The following is a 6,217-nucleotide window of genomic DNA, read 5'->3' as shown; positions in this document are numbered from 1 at the left end:
GGGGAGGGGAAGGGGGTTCTGAAATAAATAGGGAGAGAGGGGGAGGCGGATAGAACATCCATCTTCTATCCGCCTCCCCGTATGTCCCTATTTATTTCAGAACCCCCTTCCCCTCCCCCATTTCTGAAGAAGGGTCTAGGCTTGAAACGTCAGCTTTCCTGCTCCTCTGATGCTGCTTGGCCTGCTGTGTTCATCCAGCTCTACACCTTGTTATCTGTGGTTAATAAGGTATTTGGCATGCTTGCCTTCATTGCTCAAAGCTTTGAGTATAAGAGCTGGGGCATCATGTTGAGTTTGTACAGGGCATTGGTGAGGCCTCTTCTGAAGTACTGTGTTCAGTTCTCGTTGTCCTGTTATAGGAAGGATATCATTAAACTGGAGAGGTTCAGAAGAGATGTTGTCGGGTATGGAAGGTTTGAGTTGCACAGAGAGGCTGGGTAGGCTGGGACTTTTTTCACTGGAGTGTAGGTCATTGAGGGGTGACCCTACAGAGTTTTATATAATCATAAAGGGCATAGATAAGATGAATTGCAAAGGTCTTTTCCCTAAGGTGGGGTGGTTCAAAACTAGGGGCATTTTTCTAAGGTGAGAGGAGAAAGATTTAAAAAGGACATGGGAGCAACTTTTTTACATAGATAGTGGTTAGTGTGTGGAATGAATTTCCACAGGAAGTGATGGATGCAGGTGCAGTTACAATGATTGAAAGACATTTGGATAGTAACATGTTAAGGAAAGGTTTAGAGGGATATGGGACAAACACAGGCATGTGGGACTAGTTTAGTTTTGGAACATGGTCGCATGAACTAGTTGGACTGAAGGGTCTGTTTCCATGTTGTCTGACACTTCGACAAAGCCAGTCTCAGTAGTGAAGGAAGTCTGCCATTGTTACCTAATGTGGCCTCCAAGTGACTCTAATGTGACTGACTTCCAGCTTGAAATGACCCTGCAAGCCAATCGATGGCAATTAGGAATGGGCAACAGCTGCTGGTCTTGCCAGTGATACCCATATCTCACAGAAGCAAACTAAATATTGAACCTATCAAATGTTTTGTTGTAAGACCGGATTTAAGATCTTCTTACAGAGATGTTAGAGGAAACAAAATGCAACCACATAAAGTATCCAAAAAGACAACAATTTATCAAGTGTCTGATCAGCTTTCATCTGTGTCGGTTCCAATTAAATACAGATAAAGACCTAAATGTGCGCTATTTGTTGCAGAGTTGGGTGCATAATCGCCCAGTTGAGCTTTTGATTTTACATAGAATTTACAGCACACAACTGGCCAATAGAGCCAACAGGCTCATGCTGATGTTAATGCATCACAAGAGCCATATTCTTCTAAAGAATTGTGGATGCTGTAAATCAGAAACAAAAACAGAAATTGCTGGAAAGGCTCAGCCGATCTGGCAGCATCTGTGGAGAGAAATCAGCGTTAATGTTTCGGGTTCAGTGACCCTTGCTCAGAACTGTTGTAAGGAAGGAGTCACTGAACCCGAAACATTAACAAAACAATGCTGCCAGACCTGCTCAGCCTTTCCAGCAATTTCTGTTTTGTGAGCCATATCCTTCTATTGTTTTCTCCCTCATGTATTTCTCTAGTTTCCCCTTGAAAGCATCAATGCCATTAGCGTCAGCTAAGGCACATGGCAATGAGTCCATGTTCTAACAATACCCTGGGTGAGGAAATTATTCCTGAAGTGCTCGAGAATCTTAAACTTGGTATCCCTATTTTCGCCTACGTACAAGTGGAGACATGATCTCTCCTATCAAATTGTGTCATAACTTTAAAGATTTCGATTGGATTACACCTTAGCCTTCCCCTCTTCAGGGAAAAGAACTCCAGCATTTCCTTATAGTTACAACCTCATGGTTCTGTTTGCATGCACTTTTCTTAACTAATAGAAATTCATATTTATTCAAAAGGTAACCTGCCTCAATTATGCTGGAGATAACACAGTGTGGAGCTGAAGGAACATGGCAGGCCAGGCAGCATCAGAGGAGCAGGGAAAGTTGACACTGCAGGTCAGAAAATTTTCTGAAGAAGGGTCCTGACGCAAAACTCAGCTTTCCTGTTCCTCTGACGCTGCATGGCCTGCTGTGTTCCTCCAGCTCCACACTTTGTTGTCTCTGACTCAGCATCGGCAGTTCTTGCTATCTCAATTATGATGGATTTTATCACAAACTGCTTGCAACTTTATTGTCTCATCAGAACCTGTCATGAGCTTCTGATTATATAACTGCACCATCACAGAGATGGCTTATTTCCACCTGTGTGATTTCACCCACCTCTGCCCTTTCCTCAGCTCATCAGCTGCTGAAACCATCATCCATGCCATAGTCCCCTCTAGACTTGACTATTCTAACATACTCTTGGTTCACCTCTCACATTTTACCCTCTATAAAATTGATTTTCCAAAACTCTGCAGCCTCACGATAAGTGCCATTTCTGCGATCACCTCAGTGTTTGCTGATCGACATTGCCCTCATTAAAGCAATGACTTGCTTTTAAAAATTCTCACCCTTGCTTTCAAAACACTCCATGGCCCAGCCCTTACCCAACTCTGCAACCTCTCCAACACTACAATCCTTCAAGATACCTCAGGTCTTTTAATTCTGGACTTTTACAAATTCCCAATTTGAATGGCTCCAGCATTACTGGCTCTGCCCTCAATGGTCTAAGTCTTAAGATCGTGAAATCTCTCCCTAAATTCTCCCTGGGTCTCTATATGGTTGAGTGATTTATAATGTGTTTTATAATGCTGCCGTGAAGAATCTTGCCATGTTCCACAACCTTAAAGGTATTTTGTAAATGCATTATTGTTATTGAAAAGAAATGTTAATTTAGGAAGAACTCTGGCCCAGGATTGCAAACTATATTTCATGTTACATACAGTAACTCTGAGGGAAGTTTAGAAATTGAGATGATCTTAAGCACCATATTAGTCCTTTAAAATGAGTACAATTAAACCAGCTCGGCATCAAATAACCATGTTAAACATAGCGTGCGTGCATATATTAGCAAAATACTGTGGGCACTGGGAATCATAAAAACAGAAATGCTGAAGAAACTCATCAGGTCTGGCAGCAGGAGTTAGCAAGAAGTGCAGATGCTGGAGTCAGAGATAACACAGGTCTGGCAGCATCTGTGGAGAGAGAAACAGAGTTGATAATTTTAGTCGAATGTATTTGTATATATCTTTATCCACAAATATAAAGCAGGACAAGAGAAAATCCTTAAATTGAGTGAAAAAAATCCTTAAATCCCAGCTAAACTTCCTGCCCTCTACCACAGCCCATGTCCCATGGTTATTGATCCCTCTACTAAGGAGAAAAGTTTCTTTATATCTAGTCTAGCTGTGTCCTTCATAATATTGTACACCTCAATCTGGTTCCCCCTCAGGCTTCTCTGATTTCAGGAAATCAACCGCAGCCCATCTATTCTCCCTTCACAGCTAAAATGGTGTAGCAACATCCTGGCAAATCCTCTATGCAACCTCTCTGTTGCAATCACATCTTTCCAATAGTGTGGTGACCAAAACTGTACACTGTATGAGAGCTGTGGCCCAACTAACATCTTATAAAGCTTGATCGTATCACCCCTGCTCTTGTCTTCAGTACCTTGACTAATTAAATATCCTAAATGCCTTCTTAACCACCTTATCTACCTGTCCCATTGTCTTCAACAATCTACAGAGATGCATGCCAAGGCGCCTCTTATCCTCTGTACTTCCATTCATCATGTTGTCCACGCCTTGTCAGTCCTCCCAAAATGCATCACCTCACACTTTTGCAGGTTAAATTTCATTTGCCACTGCTCTGACCATTTGACCAACCTGTTTATATCATCTTCTAGTCTAAGGCTTTCTTCCTCATTATTTACCACATCACCAATTTTTGGATCTTTTGCAAACTTACTGATCATATCTCCTTTATTCATGTCCAGATCATTAATGAATGCTATAAATAACAAGGGACTAGCACTGAACCCTGACATAAACCACTGGACTTCCAGGCACAAAGAAACAACCTTCGAACTGTGTCTCCTGCCACTAAGGCCAGTTTTGGAATCGCTTTGCTAAATTGCCTTAGATTTTATAGACTCTTACCTTCTTTACCAGTCTCCCTTGTGAGAGCTTATCAAATGCCTTACTAACTCCACATAGACTACATTCACAGCACTAACCTCACCCATGTATACAGTCATAGAGTCGTTCAGCATGGGAACAGACCCTTCGGTCCAACCAGTCCATACCAAACATTATTCCAAACCAAACTAGTCCCAACCTGCCTGCTCATGACCCATATCCCTCCAAATCTTTCCTATTCATGTACTTATCTGAATGTTTTTTAAATATTGTAATTGTACCCACACCCACCGCTTCCTCAGGAAGGTATCTGTGTAAAAAGTTTGCCTCTCATGTCTTTTTTAAATCTCTCTCCTCTCACTTTAAAACATGCCCCAAGTCTGGAAATCCCCCATCCTAGGGAAAAGACAACTACCACTAACACTATCTATACCCCTCATTATTTTATAAACTTCTATCAGGTCGCTTCTCAACCTCCTACACTCCAGTGAAAAAAATCCCAACCTATCCAGCCTCTCTTTATAACTCAAATCTTCCATTCCCGGCAACATCCTGGTAAATCTCTTTTGAACCCTCTCCAGCTTGATAATATCCTTCCTATAACTGGGCGCCCAGAACTGGACACAGTATTCCAGAACAGGCCTCAGCAATGTCCTGCACAACCTCAACATGACTTCCCAACTCCTATACTCAAAGGAGTGAGCAATGAAAGCAAACATGCTAAATGCCTTTTTAACACTCCTCATACATGTGACGCAAACTTCATAGAATTATGTACCTGAACCCTTAGATCCCTTTGTTCCACAACACTGTCCAAAGCCCTACCATTAATTGTGTAAATCCTACCCATGTTTATTGCACCAAAATGCAATACCTCGGATTTATCCATCCACCCACCTCCTTCAAAACTCAATCAAATCTTTCTGACAATCTCCCCTGACAAAGCCATGCTGACTATCTCTGATTAATTTTTGCCTCTACAAGTGGGGATTGATACCGTGCCTCCCATTTTTTTTCTCAATAGTTTCCCTGCTTACTTCAAAATACTGTCCTGCGATTTCACCGGACCTCCTGTTTTAAGCACACAAAGCCATTTTGTCGTAGTGAGATCGAATTAAATCTTCAAGGAGCTCGTTCCATTTCTAAACAAGTAGACTGACGGTGACAACAAGGTGCAGGGCTGGATGAACACAGCAGGCCAAGCAGCATCATAGGAGCAGAGAGGCTGACGTTTCGGGCCTAGACCCTTCATCAGAAAACTGATGGTTCCTGAAGGGGGTCCCAATGCTATGTTTCACAGCAGCTCCAAAGACAAGGCTTTTTTTTTAAAATTCAGAGATAGTAAGAACTGCAGATGCTGGAGTCAGAGATAATACACTATAGAGCTGGATGAACACAGCATGCCAGGCAGCATCAGAGGAGCAGGAAAGCCGACCTTTCGGGTCAGGACCCAAAATGAAAAAGGGTCACAACCTGAAACGTCAGCTTTCCTGCTCCTCTGATGCTGCCTGGCCTGTTGTGTTGTTCCAGCTCCATACTGTGTTATCCCCGCTTTTTTAAAATTCATTCTGATTGTGGAAAGCCTGGAGAGCAGCTGTCATAGAGTTCACGTTGTAAGTCATTGTATTCTGTCAAAGTCTAAGTGCTTTCACGCTGCACTTGCTGGGGGTGAGGGTGGGGAATTGGCTCTCCACGAGGTGAGGGAGTGGAGGTTGTATTGCTTTATAGACCCCATTGGGGAAAGGGAGGGGAAAGGCTACATGCAATTGCACAATTCACTCACCCACCAGGAATGTGCGCGTTCTCGTCTCAGTTCCCCAATTCGTGTTTGTTTTTGGAATATGTCCCAGGAGCACTCCTGTGGTAGCAGCTTAATCAATAAAGAGGGTTCGATAACAGTTTGTTGTTTAGAGAATCCCATTTTAATACCAGACTCCCCCAGTGGCCGTTATAAATGACATTCAAAGACGTTACTATGATCTCTGACAACAATTTTGATCAAGTGAAGATTCAGGCAGTGTAAAAAGGTTAAAAACACGGTAGAATTAATCGGAATAGTTCACGGTTTCCTTTCCTTTTGATTTCGAACGTGTTCTTGTTCCCGAGCTGAGAGCTGCGTGGGCGAGCTGTC

The sequence above is a fragment of the Rhincodon typus genome, chromosome 1, assembly GCF_021869965.1.
Source record: "Rhincodon typus isolate 14 chromosome 1, sRhiTyp1.1, whole genome shotgun sequence".
NCBI classification, from domain to species: domain Eukaryota; kingdom Metazoa; phylum Chordata; class Chondrichthyes; order Orectolobiformes; family Rhincodontidae; genus Rhincodon; species Rhincodon typus.
Note: the sequence above shows the minus strand (reverse complement) of the source record.